This window comes from Drosophila sechellia, unplaced genomic scaffold (genome assembly GCF_004382195.2).
Source record: "Drosophila sechellia strain sech25 unplaced genomic scaffold, ASM438219v1 U_244, whole genome shotgun sequence".
NCBI classification, from domain to species: domain Eukaryota; kingdom Metazoa; phylum Arthropoda; class Insecta; order Diptera; family Drosophilidae; genus Drosophila; species Drosophila sechellia.
This window is the reverse complement of record NW_022611187.1, coordinates 23,331-41,557: the sequence shown is the minus strand read 5'-3', so window position 1 is coordinate 41,557 and position 18,227 is coordinate 23,331. Positions and strand designations below refer to the sequence as shown.

Below are 18,227 nucleotides of genomic sequence, written 5' to 3'. Positions count from 1 at the left end.
AAACAAGTATAAATTAAAAATGAAAATATGGATTACGAATGCTATATAAAAATGGCCGTAATCGAATAGATTTTTTACTTATATTTATATATTTAAAATTTTACCCAAAGGCGAAATATTGAATTTTATTCAATATAATAAAAATCATGGAATTATATAAAGTGAAAAATCTATATATCTATTATATTGCTTATTTCGATTCAAAAAATATGAATGGAATATGAAGGAAAAACATTATTCTGGTTGATCCTGCCAGTAGTTATATGCTTGTCTCAAAGATTAAGCCATGCATGTCTAAGTACACACGAATTAAAAGTGAAACCGCAAAAGGCTCATTATATCAGTTATGGTTCCTTAGATCGTTAACAGTTACTTGGATAACTGTGGTAATTCTAGAGCTAATACATGCAATTAAAACATGAACCTTATGGGACATGTGCTTTTATTAGGCTAAAACCAAGCGATCGCAAGATCGTTATATTGGTTGAACTCTAGATAACATGCAGATCGTATGGTCTTGTACCGACGACAGATCTTTCAAATGTCTGCCCTATCAACTTTTGATGGTAGTATCTAGGACTACCATGGTTGCAACGGGTAACGGGGAATCAGGGTTCGATTCCGGAGAGGGAGCCTGAGAAACGGCTACCACATCTAAGGAAGGCAGCAGGCGCGTAAATTACCCACTCCCAGCTCGGGGAGGTAGTGACGAAAAATAACAATACAGGACTCATATCCGAGGCCCTGTAATTGGAATGAGTACACTTTAAATCCTTTAACAAGGACCAATTGGAGGGCAAGTCTGGTGCCAGCAGCCGCGGTAATTCCAGCTCCAATAGCGTATATTAAAGTTGTTGCGGTTAAAACGTTCGTAGTTGAACTTGTGCTTCATACGGGTAGTACAACTTACAATTGTGGTTAGTACTATACCTTTATGTATGTAAGCGTATTACCGGTGGAGTTCTTATATGTGATTAAATACTTGTATTTTTTCATATGTTCCTCCTATTTAAAAACCTGCACTAGTGCTCTTAAACGAGTGTTATTGTGGGCCGGTACTATTACTTTGAACAAATTAGAGTGCTTAAAGCAGGCTTCAAATGCCTGAATATTCTGTGCATGGGATAATGAAATAAGACCTCTGTTCTGCTTTCATTGGTTTTCAGATCAAGAGGTAATGATTAATAGAAGCAGTTTGGGGGCATTAGTATTACGACGCGAGAGGTGAAATTCTTGGACCGTCGTAAGACTAACTTAAGCGAAAGCATTTGCCAAAGATGTTTTCATTAATCAAGAACGAAAGTTAGAGGTTCGAAGGCGATCAGATACCGCCCTAGTTCTAACCATAAACGATGCCAGCTAGCAATTGGGTGTAGCTACTTTTATGGCTCTCTCAGTCGCTTCCCGGGAAACCAAAGCTTTTGGGCTCCGGGGGAAGTATGGTTGCAAAGCTGAAACTTAAAGGAATTGACGGAAGGGCACCACCAGGAGTGGAGCCTGCGGCTTAATTTGACTCAACACGGGAAAACTTACCAGGTCCGAACATAAGTGTGTAAGACAGATTGATAGCTCTTTCTCGAATCTATGGGTGGTGGTGCATGGCCGTTCTTAGTTCGTGGAGTGATTTGTCTGGTTAATTCCGATAACGAACGAGACTCAAATATATTAAATAGATATCTTCAGGATTATGGTGCTGAAGCTTATGTTAGCCTTCATTCATGGTGGCAGTAAAATGTTTATTGTGTTTGAATGTGTTTATGTAAGTGGAGCCGTACCTGTTGGTTTGTCCCATTATAAGGACACTAGCTTCTTAAATGGACAAATTGCGTCTAGCAATAATGAGATTGAGCAATAACAGGTCTGTGATGCCCTTAGATGTCCTGGGCTGCACGCGCGCTACAATGAAAGTATCAACGTGTATTTCCTAGACCGAGAGGTCCGGGTAAACCGCTGAACCACTTTCATGCTTGGGATTGTGAACTGAAACTGTTCACATGAACTTGGAATTCCCAGTAAGTGTGAGTCATTAACTCGCATTGATTACGTCCCTGCCCTTTGTACACACCGCCCGTCGCTACTACCGATTGAATTATTTAGTGAGGTCTCCGGACGTGATCACTGTGACGCCTTGCGTGTTACGGTTGTTTCGCAAAAGTTGACCGAACTTGATTATTTAGAGGAAGTAAAAGTCGTAACAAGGTTTCCGTAGGTGAACCTGCGGAAGGATCATTATTGTATAATATCCTTATCGTTAATAAATATTTGTTATAATACAAATAAATACAATTTACCAAAATAAAAATATTACAAAATGATTCCACGGAATCAAAAGTTAAAGTCAAAATAAAATGAAGATGGCTTTTATTTTATATGTGGGGCTTGGCAACCTCATAAAAAGACTTTAACATTATTAATGTTGCTGTGCGTATTTGTGGCAGTACTTACTACAACAACGGCGTTTCCTATAAAAACAAATTCTCGAAAATGGAAATCGAAGAAACTAAACTAAATTCGAAAGTAGAAGTCGAATTAAAATAAAAATAATTTTGAATGTGTGGTAATCAAAATAAGTGTGTGTGTATATGGACCATAATATACACGCGTTGCGAATATGTATTGTTCATCTATGTTATGAGCATACGTTGGCTAATGCAACAACCTAAAATATACAATGTTTGTACCTGTCATCCATCAGGTTAATGTTTTATATAAATTTTGCAGTATGTGTCACCCAAAATAGCAAACCATAACCAGATTATTATGATACATAATGCTTATATGAAACTAAGACATTTCGCAACATTTATTTTAGGTATAAAAATAAATTTATTGAAGGAATTGATATATGCCAGTAAAATGGTGTATTTTTAATTTCTTTCAATAAAAACAATATTGACATTATATAAAATTGAATTATAAAACTCTAAGCGGTGGATCACTCGGCTCATGGGTCGATGAAGAACGCAGCAAACTGTGCGTCATCGTGTGAACTGCAGGACACATGAACATCGACATTTTGAACGCATATCGCAGTCCATGCTGTTATGTACTTTAATTAATTTTATAGTGCTGCTTGGACTACATATGGTTGAGGGTTGTAAGACTATGCTAATTAAGTTGTTTATAAATTTTTTATAAGCATATGGTATATTATTGGATTAAATAATGATTTTATTCATAATATTAAAAAGAAATGAAAAACATTATCTCACATTTGAATGTGAAAAACGAAGAGAAATATTTTCTTTTTCAATCAAATAATACTGAGAAATGTCTAGCATAAAAAATTGAAATATTTTTCATCTAGAATTGTCTCTTATTAATGATTCGGAAAAAGAAAAATCTTGGTTTTGTTATTATTCTTCGTTGGTTCGTTAAATGGATAAAAATTTTTTTTTTTTTTTTTTTTTTAGCGTGCGTTTATTTATTTAAAATCTGTCCTAGTGGTTTTGCGGGGGAACATTAGCTTAAGGGATACTATTGTACATGTATTTGTGGCGGGTTTTATATGTGTTGTCTATTGTTGTGGAAGATCGAGAGGGTGTCTCCTCATGAGACGTCTGCTTGTTTGGCTATTGTCTAACAGGTTGGTGGCGAGGTGGTTAGGGTGGTTTTCGAGCCTTTTCAGGTATCTCTCGCTGAGCCTGGAGATTTCATCAGCGACTTGTGGGATTCCAAGTTCCCTATGTATGGCGACATTCTCGTGGTAGGGATGCGCATTACAGGCAATTCTCAAGCACCTATTCTGGAACCGCTGTATACGCAGGCGATTCGTGTGGCTTGCCGTGCCCCATAGCTGTATCCCGTAGGTCCAGATGGGCTTGAGAATTGCCTTGTACACCAGGATTTTGTGGTTCTGCCTTAGCTTGGACCCTCTCCCAATAAGCCAATGCATCTGCCTCAGACGCGCATCGGCCTGTATGCGTTTGCTGACGATGTGGGGACGCCAAGTGAGCCTGCGGTCCAGGGTAAGTCCTAGGTACTTGGGTGCGGGTGCGTTGGGAATGATGACTCCGTTTAGCGTGACCGGTGGGCAGTCTCCTCTCCTTAGTGCAAATGTTGTTTGGGTAGATTTTTCCGCGTTCACTACGATGTTCCACCTGCTGAGCCAGGGATGTAGCGCGTCCATTTGCCTTTGGATTGTTTCGGAGGCTTCTCGTGGGTCGGATGAGGAGGCGAGGAAAGCCGTGTCATCTGCATAAGTCGCTATAGTTAGGTTCCTGGAGGGGATTATGGGAAGGTCTGCGGTGTAAAGGGTGTACAGTATTGGTCCGAGCACACTGCCTTGCGGAACTCCAGCTCTGATCAGTCTGGGTAGGCTTATTGCACTTCCGCATCTGACTTGGAATGCTCTTCCCTCAGTGTAGGATTTGAGGAGGGTAAAATGGGGGCTTGGGAGGTAGGATTTGAGTTTATGGAGGAGTCCAGGATGCCAAACTCTGTCGAATGCCTGCTTCACGTCGAGCATTACAGCGCAGCAGTATTTCTTTTGCTCGAATGCCTCGAGGATCCGTTCGACTAGCCGGTGGCATTGCTCTGGTGTTCCGTGGGAGCGCCTGAAGCCAAACTGGTGATCGGGGATCAAACCAGCCTCATCCAGTACTGGCAATACTCTGCGCAAAAATACTCTTTCGAGTATTTTGGAGAGGATTGCCAGCAAACTAATCGGACGATAGGAGGCGAGATTGGCTTCAGGCTTACCAGGCTTGAGGAGGACAATAACCTCTGCTCTTTTCCACTCTTCCGGGAAGTACCCTAGCCGGAAGCAGCTGTTGTAAATGCTGGCCAGCATTTGTGTGCAGCGGGATGGGAGCATTTTTAGGGCCGCCGCATCTATACGATCCAGGCCTGGAGATTTGTTGTTCTTCAGTAGAGCAATCTCCTGCGCAACTTCCTCAGGGTCGACTGGTTCCAACGGGGGACCGGGAGAGCTTGGGCTATTGAGAAACCGGGCTGTTTCAGCATGTTCTTCGGCAGTGCAGCAGTCGAACGGAGAGAAGGCGTTGTAAAGGTGTTCGGCGAAAGCTTCTGCTCTTTCAGCATCCGAAAGGCACCAGGATCCATCTGCTTTGCGCACTGCGGAAACCTTTTTGGCTGGTCGTTTAATGTGGCGGGTGACGTTCCACAGATTGTGGTCTGGGTCCCCGGGAGAGAGTTCCTCGAGGAATCTGAGGAAGGAGTCCTGGCGTAGGCTGGAGATCTTGTCCTTCAACTCCTTTGTGGCGTGATTGAGCGCTGTTTTGTCTCTTGGATTGCGCGTCAAGAACCAAACTCTCCTGAGACGCCTCTTCTCAGTCACGAGTGCCGCAATTTCCGGGGACCAGAGGTGGAGGTCCCTGCTAGGTGTTCTCGCAGTCTTTGGTGGCGGTGGGCTTGCGAATTCCGCAGCGTTTTGCATCTGCCTGGTGAGATTCCCGATAGCTTCATCAATGTTCCTGGGTGTGTTGAGGATGGGGTTCGGATTGACGGTGGAGAGCATCCAGGACGCGAACTTGGCGGCGTCGGTATATTTTCCAGTGAGCCTTCTGAGCGGGGTTTTCCTGAGGACTGGCGTGTTGATTAGCACGTTTATTGCACAGTGGTCTGACAGGAGATCAGCATTTGTTGTGCAGCTGATCTTCGCATGCCCTATGCCTTTCGACACAGCAAAGTCCAGTAGGTCTGGAGTCTTGAGGGGATTCGTTGGCCAGTGAGTGGGCTCGCCAGTGGAGTGGCAGTCCAGTCGGTGGCGTTGCAGGTACCCAAACAGAGTTTTCCCTTTGGGGTTGTTGGCGCGCGATCCCCACCAAGAATGTTTGGCGTTATAATCTCCAGCTGCTATGAAGCGGGGCCCAAAATGCTCGAAGAACTCACTGAGGTGAGATGCTGTTATGCGGTATCTGGGGGGAAAGTAGACCGCTCCAATGTCTAAATCTCCTTGCGGGCTGACAATCCTGATGACAGGACATTGTGCCCAGTCTTGCTGAAACGCGGGCAGCTCTAGGTATTGAATACCGCTCCTGATGAGGATGGCTGCTCCACCGCGTGCTCTGCCAGAAGGATGGTCTGCATGGATGAGGTCATATCCGCTGATATTAAAGTGGGATCTGGGGGAGAAGTGGGTTTCGGCTACGAGTAGGATATCGATCTGGTGGGTCTTCAGATGGTGCTCGACTATGGCCTTGCTGTTCTGCAGGCCGTTCGCATTCCAGACGACTAGGTGGAGCTTTAGTTGCATGACTTGCTGTTGAGAATGGTGGCCACCAGCTGTGTCATCTGGGTGAACATGCGCTCCATCATCCTTTCCATCATTCCTTCCATGCGAGCGAACATCGCTTCTATCTGACCGGAGTGTGGGGTTTCTGTTTGGGTTTGGACTGGGGTTGTGGGATTCTGCGGTGCTGCGTGCACTCCGTTGAGGGCGTCTCGGTAGCTCCTGCCAGAGGTGACGTTTGGTGATGCCACGGGCGGCGCCTTGTTAGCATTAGCGACGGGCCTTGTTTTCGGAGCAGCGAGTGCTTTGGCCCTTTTGTATGCAGGGCATCCCTTGAAAGACGCAGGATGGTCCGCCTGGCAGTGGAAGCAGCACGCTTTGTCGTCCTCCCTCTTCTCACATGCCCTCGATTCGTGAGGGCCTCCACACTTTACACATCGGTATTCCAGGAAGCAGTAACGCTGTGTATGACCGAATCCTTGGCACCTGAAGCATTGAGGCACGTCGTTGAACTTCTGCGGCGGTTCAATGGTTACTACCGACCTGCAGATCCGCTTGACTTGGTAGACGTCTTTGTTGTTGCTGGAAGGCTCCAGGTTGGCGAAGAATATTCCCAGCGGTTCTTTAGTTCTTCTGCCAATGGGATTGTGCAGATCTCTAACAGCGTGCCCTTGTCTGCGAAGGTCTTCAATGATTTCCTCACGATCGGTGGAGTGGTGGAGTCCTTTGATGACAACCTTGTATGCACGTTCATCTTTCGGCTGGAAAGTCCGATGCCTCTTGTTTTGGGCCACAAGTTGGAGACGCAGAGCTGTATAGGACTCTTTGTCCGGCATCATGACACGTACGTTGTTGCCATTCACGGTCTTGTAGGTAAAATTGTTCTTCGGGCCTACAAGAGTCGTGATCATCTTGACGAGTGCCGAGATGTTGGTCACATCGGGGATAAAAATCGGAGGTGGCTTGATGGTCTTCGGGGTGGGCTTTGGTTTCTCGGGGGTCTTGGGCTTGGAATCGTCTTTAGGTCCGGGTTCGTCATCAGAGCTCTCTTGGTCGTACTCGTCTTCTTCGGTCGAGAGTAAAGCGAAGGCGTTGTTGGCGAGCTTCTTGCGCAGAGCTGCGCTAGTGCTTGGCTTATCTTCCAGCTCCTCTCCCTGTGCTTTCTTTGCCGGTTTTCGCTTTATCTCGCCCGGCTCTGTATGCGAGGTGCTTCCCTCGCTGCTGGAGCTGCTCTTGCGTGTTCTCAGAGCCTTTTTGCGTGGTGTTGTTCCAAGCTTGTGGGTGCGCGGGGGGGCCTGCCAGTCCATCTTCTCCAAAGTTGATAAGGAGTGAGGAGGGGGGGGGGGGGGAAGCTGGGCACCGTAAGCCGGTGAGCCAGGCAGCACGTGGCTGCTGCTTTGCAATTATACCGCTGCTTCGAGCACTGGGTTTTTTGCGCTGATAACACGCACACTCGGGTGTGCGATGGTGTTAGTGCGAACTACCGTTAGGTACGTTGGCTGGGCCAATCAAAACGCGCGACAAGATCACGCGACGCGAAGTGGCTGGGCACAAGTAACGGGACTTACAACTGTGAACAATTTGCTAACAATTTGCTAACAATTTGCTGTCGATCCGCAGGCACGTCTGCACTCGTCGAGTGTTCGATCGCGACTCAAATGGATAAAAATGACTTTGCTTACAAGAACTATTGGAACTATTTATAACGAATTTAATTGATTGTTTTATCATTTATATATAAAGAATTTATGGCAAAATATAGTTATATATACAACCTCAACTCATATGGGACTACCCCCTGAATTTAAGCATATTAATTAGGGGAGGAAAAGAAACTAACAAGGATTTTCTTAGTAGCGGCGAGCGAAAAGAAAACAGTTCAGCACTAAGTCACTTTGTCTATATGGCAAATGTGAGATGCAGTGTATGGAGCGTCAATATTCTAGTATGAGAAATTAATGATTTAAGTCCTTCTTAAATGAGGCCATTTACCCATAGAGGGTGCCAGGCCCGTATAACGTTAATGATTGCTAGATGATGTTTCCAAAGAGTCGTGTTGCTTGATAGTGCAGCACTAAGTGGGTGGTAAACTCCATCTAAAACTAAATATAACCATGAGACCGATAGTAAACAAGTACCGTGAGGGAAAGTTGAAAAGAACTCTGAATAGAGAGTTAAACAGTACGTGAAACTGCTTAGAGGTTAAGCCCGATGAACCTGAATATCCGTTATGGAAAATTCATCATTAAAATTGTAATATTTAAATAATATTATTAAGAATAATGTGCATTTTTTCCATATAAGGACATTGTAATCTATTAGCATATCCCAAATTTATCATAAAATATAACTTATAGTTTATTCCAATTAAATTGCTTGCATTTTAACACAGAATAAATGTTATTAATTTGATAAAGTGCTGATAGATTTATATTATTACAGAGCGTTAATTTTTCGGAATTATATAATGGCATAATTATCATTGATTTTTGTGTTTATTATATGCTCTTGTATGATTAACAATGCGAAAGATTCAGGATACCTTCGGGACCCGTCTTGAAACACGGACCAAGGAGTCTAACATATGTGCAAGTTATTGGGATGTAAACCTAATAGCGTAATTAACTTGACTAATAATGGGATTAGTTTTTTAGCTATTTATAGCTAATTAACACAATCCCGGGGCGTTCTATATAGTTATGTATAATGTATATTTATATTATTTATGCCTCTAACTGGAACGTACCTTGAGCATATATGCTGTGACCCGAAAGATGGTGAACTATACTTGATCAGGTTGAAGTCAGGGGAAACCCTGATGGAAGACCGAAACAGTTCTGACGTGCAAATCGATTGTCAGAATTGAGTATAGGGGCGAAAGACCAATCGAACCATCTAGTAGCTGGTTCCTTCCGAAGTTTCCCTCAGGATAGCTGGTGCATTTTAATATTATATAAAATAATCTTATCTGGTAAAGCGAATGATTAGAGGCCTTAGGGTCGAAACGATCTTAACCTATTCTCAAACTTTAAATGGGTAAGAACCTTAACTTTCTTGATATGAAGTTCAAGGTTATGATATAATGTGCCCAGTGGGCCACTTTTGGTAAGCAGAACTGGCGCTGTGGGATGAACCAAACGTAATGTTACGGTGCCCAAATTAACAACTCATGCAGATACCATGAAAGGCGTTGGTTGCTTAAAACAGCAGGACGGTGATCATGGAAGTCGAAATCCGCTAAGGAGTGTGTAACAACTCACCTGCCGAAGCAACTAGCCCTTAAAATGGATGGCGCTTAAGTTGTATACCTATACATTACCGCTAAAGTAGATGATTTATATTACTTGTGATATAAATTTTGAAACTTTAGTGAGTAGGAAGGTACAATGGTATGCGTAGAAGTGTTTGGCGTAAGCCTGCATGGAGCTGCCATTGGTACAGATCTTGGTGGTAGTAGCAAATAATCGAATGAGACCTTGGAGGACTGAAGTGGAGAAGGGTTTCGTGTGAACAGTGGTTGATCACGAGTTAGTCGGTCCTAAGTTCAAGGCGAAAGCCGAAAATTTTCAAGTAAAACAAAAATGCCTAACTATATAAACAAAGCGAATATAATACACTTGAATAATTTTGAACGAAAGGGAATACGGTTCCAATTCCGTAACCTGTTGAGTATCCGTTTGTTATTAAATATGGGCCTCGTGCTCATCCTGGCAACAGGAACGACCATAAAGAAGCCGTCGAGAGATATCGGAAGAGTTTTCTTTTCTGTTTTATAGCCGTACTACCATGGAAGTCTTTCGCAGAGAGATATGGTAGATGGGCTAGAAGAGCATGACATATACTGTTGTGTCGATATTTTCTCCTCGGACCTTGAAAATTTATGGTGGGGACACGCAAACTTCTCAACAGGCCGTACCAATATCCGCAGCTGGTCTCCAAGGTGAAGAGTCTCTAGTCGATAGAATAATGTAGGTAAGGGAAGTCGGCAAATTAGATCCGTAACTTCGGGATAAGGATTGGCTCTGAAGATTGAGATAGTCGGGCTTGATTGGGAAACAATAACATGGTTTATGTGCTCGTTCTGGGTAAATAGAGTTTCTAGCATTTATGTTAGTTACTTGTTCCCCGGATAGTTTAGTTACGTAGCCAATTGTGGAACTTTCTTGCTAAAATTTTTAAGAATACTATTTGGGTTAAACCAATTAGTTCTTATCAATTATAACGATTATCAATTAACAATCAATTCAGAACTGGCACGGACTTGGGGAATCCGACTGTCTAATTAAAACAAAGCATTGTGATGGCCCTAGCGGGTGTTGACACAATGTGATTTCTGCCCAGTGCTCTGAATGTCAAAGTGAAGAAATTCAAGTAAGCGCGGGTCAACGGCGGGAGTAACTATGACTCTCTTAAGGTAGCCAAATGCCTCGTCATCTAATTAGTGACGCGCATGAATGGATTAACGAGATTCCTACTGTCCCTATTCCCTGTCAGTGACGCGCATGAATGGATTAACGACGGACGTGTTTTCGTTGCGCTCGTGTACAGATTGCGAAGAACTTGGTTTTCCGTGTTTGGAAAGTAATAAAATCGGTGAATTAGTGCTCCGCGAAAGTCGTGTGCTAATTTTCGTGTGTTATAAACAAGCGGTTTGGAAGTAATTAACAATTAATTGTTGGGAATTTTCCACTTAGCACGTGCTGAAGGCGAACTTACGAGTAAGTTTTTCGAGTAAGCTTTTTGATCAGCTGTCACAAAGCTTATTGGTGGGAGTCACTGCTAAGGTTTGTGTCTAGGGAGAGTTTTAGTGCTACCAGACTCTACCGATAGGTGGAGCTCGAGTTCCAGAGCAACTACCTTTTGTCAGCGAGTAAACGAGCATACGGTTGCTGGCGTCGACGGTAGGTGGAGCCACCATCGTATTTATGCCGATGGAGAGCGACAGCAGCGCGAGTGCCTTGAGCGGAAGTAGTGCCTCGATGAAGTCCAGACGAGGCAGGCGCAGAAGCCATCTGGCATCTAAGAGCTCGGCGCCAACGCAGGCGAAATTGGTTGCCCTGGCATCGAATGGAGTGCCAGAACCCGTTGGGGTACTGGAGGAGCCGTTTTCGTCGCTGGAGGACGCCCGGGCGGCTACGGAGAACGCTGCCATTGATGCTGCCCCCCCCCACGCTGCTGCCACCGCTGCTGATCCTACTGCTGCCCCTGCTGCCGACCACACTGCTGCCTCCGCCGTTTTCACTGCTGCTAAAATTGTTGCCACCACTGCCACTGCCGCCACCGCTGCCGCCCGTGCTGGGCAAGCAGCCATGATGGCAGAGCTGTCGGCCACACAGCGCATGGTGAGAAGCAGCTTCCGCAGACTAGGAGAAGTGGACACGGAAGAGCTCTCATATGCTATCAGCCGCTACGATGAGCTGGTGTTGGCGCTAATGCTCCGGTGCGGAGAGCTGGAGACGCGGCTTGCTATGCCGCCACCGCCGCCGCCGTCGTTGAATCTGTTGAAAAATACGGCCGCCAATGCTCCCCAGATGCAGCAGGTTGCACCCATCGCTGCCCCGCGGACTACCAAGGTCCGCGAGACGTGGTCAGCGGTGGTGAAGTGCGACGACCCTGCGCTATCGGGGAAAGACATAGCGGAAAAGGTGCGAACGATGGTTGCACCCTCTCTCGGAGTCAGAGTACACGAGGTCCGTGAGCTCCGTCGAGGTGGTGGTGCGATCATTCGCACTCCTTCGGTGGGAGAGCTGCAGAAGGTGGTCGCTTCAAAAAGATTCGCCGAGGTTGGCCTAAATGTGGCACGGAATGCGGCCGAGAAGCCGAAGGTCGTCGTATATGACGTCGACACAGCTATCGGCCCTGAGGAGTTTATGAAGGAGCTCCACGAAAACAACTTCGACAGCGAAATGAATCTGGCCCAGTTTAAGAAGTCAGTGCACCTGGTGACCAAGGCGTGGTCGGTAGCTGACGGCGCCACAGTAAATGTGACGCTGGAGGTTGACGACCGGGCGATGGCGAAGCTTGATGTAGGTCGTGTCTACATCAAGTGGTTCTCATTCCGATGCCGGTCACAGGTCCGCACATACGCCTGCCACAGATGTGTGGGTTTCGACCACAAGGTCAGCGAATGCCGGCAGAAGGATAGTGTCTGTCGCCAGTGCGGGCAACAAGGCCACACTGCGGCAAAGTGCCAAAACCCGGTGGACTGCCGGAACTGCCGCCACAGAGGGCAACCCTCGGGGCATTACATGCTCTCGAGCGTTTGCCCGATATACGGGGCGTTGCTGGCGAGGGTGCAAGCTAGACACTAATGTTTAGCTTCATCCAAGCGAACTGTGGCCGAGGCCGAGCTGCGACCATCGAGCTCGGAGTCCGACTCAGGAGATCGGAGTCTATGTTCGCGCTGGTGCAGGAGCCGTATCTCGGCGGGGACGGAATGGATGTGCTGCCTGAAGGAATGAGAATTTTCATCGATCGGCGAGGGAAGGCAGCCATCCTAGTGGATCACCAGGAAGCCATCTGTATGCCAGTGGAGACCCTCACCACAGATTATGGCGTATGTCTGGTCGTGAAAGGGAGTTTTGGCTCAATCTTCCTTTGCGCCGCATACTGCCAGTATGATGCACCTCTGGAACCGTACATCCGGTACATGGATGCGGTCCTGCTGCAGGCCAGCAGAACCCCCGCAATCCTGGGCCTCGACGCGAATGCAGTGTCCCCCATGTGGCTTAGCAAACTCTCTCGTCATGCCGAGGGGCAAGCTAACTACAGACGGGGTGAGCTGCTGTCAGAGTGGATGCTGGAGGCAAGAGTCGCCGCCCTAAACCAGTCAACAGAGGTGTACACGTTCGATAATTACAGAGCTACAAGCGATATCGACGTGACAATCGTCAATGAGGCAGCATCTATGTGGGCCACATATGAGTGGAGAGTGGACGAGTGGGAATTGAGTGACCACAACATCATTACTGTTGTGGCCGAACCAACTACCGCGCGCGCAGTTGAGAGCATAGCTCCTGTGCCGTCCTGGAACTTCTCCAATGCACGTTGGCGATTGTTCAAGGAGGAAATGGTGAGTAGAGCAGCCGAACTTCCGGAAAACTTCTCAGAGTCGCCGTTGGACCAGCAAGTTTCGACCCTGCGCAGTATAGTACATAATGTATGTGATATTGCGCTGGGAAGAAAGTCCATCCGATTGCCCAGCAGGAGAGCACGTTGGTGGACTGCCGACCTCTGTGATGCAAGGCGCGAAGTCCGGAGACTTCGTCGCCTACTTCAAAATGGAAGGCGTCATGATGATGATGCCGCAATAGAGCGTGTATTGGTCGACCTGAGGCGGGCCTCAGCCAACTACAAGAAGCTCATTTGGAGGGCGAAAATGGATGAGTGGAAACGCTTCGTGGGAGATCATGCCGACGACCCATGGGGGCGCGTCTATAAGATTTGCCGAGGCCGCAGGAAGTGCACGGAGATTGGGTGCCTCCGCGTGAATGGCGAGATGATCACCGATTGGGGTGACTGTGCACGAGTGCTCCTCCGCAATTTCTTCCCAGTTGCGGAGTCCGAAGCACCGACTGCCATCGCGGAGGAAGTCCCACCGGCCCTCGAAGTATTCGAGGTTGATGCATGTGTTGCCCGGTTGAAGAGCAGGCGCTCTCCCGGCTTGGACGGCATTAATGGCACTATCTGCAAGGCAGTCTGGCGCGCCATACCCGAGCACCTTGCATCGTTGTTTTCCCGATGCATCCGATTAGGATACTTTCCCGCTGAGTGGAAGTGCCCACGAGTTGTCTCGCTGCTCAAAGGGCCAGATAAGGACAAATGTGAGCCCTCCTCATATAGAGGAATATGCTTGCTACCAGTCTTTGGTAAGGTGCTCGAGGCCATCATGGTGAATCGTGTGAGAGAAGTTCTTCCGGAAGGCTGCAGATGGCAATTTGGATTTCGCCAAGGACGATGTGTGGAGGATGCTTGGAGGCACGTGAAGAGCAGTGTTTGTGCCAGCCCGGCGCAATACGTGCTCGGCACATTCGTGGACTTCAAAGGAGCATTCGACAACGTCGAATGGAGTGCTGCACTCCGCCGACTAGCCGACTTGGGATGCCGGGAGATGGGCTTGTGGCAGAGCTTTTTCTCCGGCCGAAGAGCAGTGATCCGAAGCAGTTCCGGTACTGTGGATGTACCGGTAACTAGAGGCTGCCCGCAGGGGTCAATCAGTGGCCCATTTATCTGGGACATACTGATGGATGTACTGCTTCAGCGTCTCCAGCCGTATTGCCAGCTGAGTGCATACGCGGATGACTTGCTGCTTCTCGTCGAGGGAAATTCCCGAGCTGAGCTAGAGGAAAAAGGTGCAGAGCTGATGTCCATCGTAGAAGCGTGGGGAGCGGAAGTTGGCGTTACCGTCTCGACCAGCAAGACGGTAATAATGCTGCTGAAAGGTGCCTTGAGACGTGCGCCTACGGTGAGGTTTGCTGGAGCGAACCTTCCGTATGTGCGTAGCTGTCGGTACCTTGGCATCACGGTCAGTGAAGGAATGAAATTCCTCACGCACATAGCTTCGCTTCGCCAGCGGATGACCGGAGTCGTTGGAGCATTGGCGCGTGTGCTTCGAGCCGACTGGGGCTTCAGTCCTCGAGCCAGGCGGACCATATATGACGGACTCATGGCACCTTGTGTGCTGTTTGGTGCCCCGGTATGGTATGACACCGCCGAACAGGTAGCCGCCCGGAGACGACTAGCCTCCTGCCAGAGGCTAATCCTGCTTGGATGCCTTTCGGTATGCCGAACAGTGTCCACAGTGGCACTGCAGGTACTTGGCGGAGCTCCCCCGCTTGACTTGGCTGCTAAGTTTTTAGCGGTCAAGTACAAGCTGAAGCGTGGATACCCGCTGGAGGAGAACGACTGGCTATACGGCGAGGACACTACGTGTCTAAGCTGGAAGCAGAGGAAGACTCGCCTAGAGGAGTGCTTGCTGCAGAATTGGCAAAACAGATGGGATGACGACAGCGAACCAGGACGGGTGACGCACAAGTTCATCCCATACGTCACTCTCGCCTATCGAGATCCAAGCTTTGGATTCTCGATGAGGACGTCTTTCCTGCTGACAGGTCACGGGTCGTTTAACGCATTTTTGCAAGGGAGAGCCCTCAGCGATACCACTGCTTGCGCTTGTGGTGATCCATATGAGGACTGGATGCACATATTGTGCGCTTGTCCTCTATATGCAGATTTGCGAAACCTCGATGGACTTGGAGTGCAGCGCCTTGGCGAAAACTGGACCTTCAATAGAATCCTGGAAGATCAGCAGAGGATTCAACGGCTGGCAGCGTTTGCGGACGAGGTGTTCCGTAGGAGGAGGGGTATTTAGCCCAAAACTTCGCCGTGTGGTTAGCGGGCGAGAATACTTCCACAGCCCGCTATTGCTTGTCGTAAGAGGCGACTAATATAGCGACTGGTTCCTCTAACCATGCTTGTCGGAGCAAAAGGAGGAGGCCCACCGAGCCTCTCTTTCGGTACCACGGGTTGTGCTGCTCCAAGACAGCACATTGAGGTAGGCCCCCTGGTGGGAGTATCGTGGTGGCTGTGGTTGATACCCATATCGCGGGTAGAGCCTTCGTGTTCGACGTTTGAGTTACGGTGCTAGTTGCGCAAAACTCGGGTGCTGTGACCCAGAGATCAGTAGAGATTTTAGGTAGATCTCGCTCCTCAGCAAGGGGGAGTGCTTGCCCGGCAAGCAAGTACTCGAATTGCTACCGGGGTGGTCGCTATGTACATAGCTATAGCTTCCAGTCCGGGACGTTTGTCTGGCGTATCCAGACTCATGCACCATGTTGATACATGCACCACTTGTGGGTGTTCAGGGTGTCGTGGTTGTAATCCCTTCAGTGTGGAACACGCCACGTAAAACAAGTTCGGAGAGGTCCGAAAGTCACTGTCCCTATCTACTATCTAGCGAAACCACAGCCAAGGGAACGGGCTTGGAATAATTAGCGGGGAAAGAAGACCCTTTTGAGCTTGACTCTAATCTGGCAGTGTAAGGAGACATAAGAGGTGTAGAATAAGTGGGAGATATTAGACCTCGGTTTGGTATCGTCAATGAAATACCACTACTCTTATTGTTTCCTTACTTACTTGATTAAATGGAACGTGTATCATTTCCTAGCCATTATACGGATATATTTATTATATCTTATGGTATTGGGTTTTGATGCAAGCTTCTTGATCAAAGTATCACGAGTTTGTTATATAATCGCAAACAAATTCTTTAATAAAACGATGCATTTATGTATTTTTGATTTGAAAATTTGGTATAACTCCAATTACTCAGGTATGATCCAATTCAAGGACATTGCCAGGTAGGGAGTTTGACTGGGGCGGTACATCTCTCAAATAATAACGGAGGTGTCCCAAGGCCAGCTCAGTGCGGACAGAAACCACACATAGAGCAAAAGGGCAAATGCTGACTTGATCTCGGTGTTCAGTACACACAGGGACAGCAAAAGCTCGGCCTATCGATCCTTTTGGTTTAAAGAGTTTTTAACAAGAGGTGTCAGAAAAGTTACCATAGGGATAACTGGCTTGTGGCGGCCAAGCGTTCATAGCGACGTCGCTTTTTGATCCTTCGATGTCGGCTCTTCCTATCATTGTGAAGCAAAATTCACCAAGCGTTGGATTGTTCACCCATGCAAGGGAACGTGAGCTGGGTTTAGACCGTCGTGAGACAGGTTAGTTTTACCCTACTAATGACAAAACGTTGTTGCGACAGCATTCCTGCGTAGTACGAGAGGAACCGCAGGTACGGACCAATGGCACAATACTTGTTCGAGCGAACAGTGGTATGACGCTACGTCCGTTGGATTATGCCTGAACGCCTCTAAGGTCGTATCCGTGCTGGACTGCAATGATAAATAAGGGGCAATTTGCATTGTATGGCTTCTAAACCATTTAAAGTTTATAATTTATTTTATAAACGACAATGGATGTGATGCCAATGTAATTTGTAACATAGTAAATTAGGAGGATCTTCGATCACCTGATGCCGCGCTAGTTACATATAAAAGCATTATTTAATACAATGACAAAGCCTAGAATCAATTGTAAACGACTTTTGTAACAGGCAAGGTGTTGTAAGTGGTTGAGCAGCTGCCATACTGCGATCCACTGAAGCTTATCCTTTGCTTGATGATTCGATAAATAAATGATTTTTTCCTGTAGCCAAACACCTCGTCATCAATTTAGTGACGCATATGATATTGTCCCTATCATATAATTAATATAAAGACTTTAATGGATTGTGTCAAGTTGCCAAACACCTCGTCATCAATTTAGTGACGCATATGATATTGTCCCTATCATATAATTAATATAAAGACTTTAATGAATTGTGTCAAGTTGCCAAACACCTCGTCATCAATTTAGTGACGCATATGATATTGTCCCTATCATATAATTTTTGATATAAAGACTTTAAAGAATTGTATCAAGTTGCCAAACACCTCGTCATCAATTTAGTGACGCATATGATATTGTCCCTATCATATAATTAATATACAGACTTTAATGAATTGTGTCAAGTTGCCAAACACCTCGTCATCAATTTAGTGACGCATATGATATTGTCCTTATCATATAATTTTTGATATAAAGACTTTAAAGAATTGAATCAAGTTGCCAAACACCTCGTCATCAATTTAGTGACGCATATGATATTGTCCCTATCATATAATTAATATAAAGACTTTAATGGATTGTGTCAAGTTGCCAAACACCTCGTCATCAATTTAGTGACGCATATGATATTGTCCCTATCATATAATTAATATAAAGACTTTAATGAATTGTGTCAAGTTGCCAAACACCTCGTCATCAATTTAGTGACGCATATGATATTGTCCTTATCATATAATTTTTGATATAAAGACTTTAAAGAATTGTATCAAGTTGCCAAACACCTCGTCATCAATTTAGTGACGCATATGATATTGTCCCTATCATATAATTAATATAAAGACTTTAATGGATTGTGTCAAGT

At 46.4% G+C, this 18,227-nt stretch overlaps 2 non-coding genes and 1 pseudogene across 2 annotated transcripts; all 3 read left to right on the top strand.

Moving 5' to 3' along the window:
• The first annotated feature begins 236 nt into the window (after positions 1-236).
• LOC116802905 lies at positions 237-2,232 on the top strand. The gene has a single exon (XR_004363242.1). It is a non-coding gene; the product is annotated as a small subunit ribosomal RNA (ribosomal RNA).
• Positions 2,233-2,919: 687 nt separating this feature from the next.
• On the top strand, positions 2,920-3,098 carry LOC116802909. Its single transcript, XR_004363243.1, has one exon. It is a non-coding gene; the product is annotated as a 5.8S ribosomal RNA (ribosomal RNA).
• A 4,866-nt stretch (positions 3,099-7,964) lies between these two features.
• LOC116802907 lies at positions 7,965-17,386 on the top strand (annotated as a pseudogene).
• Positions 17,387-18,227: the final 841 nt, after the last annotated feature.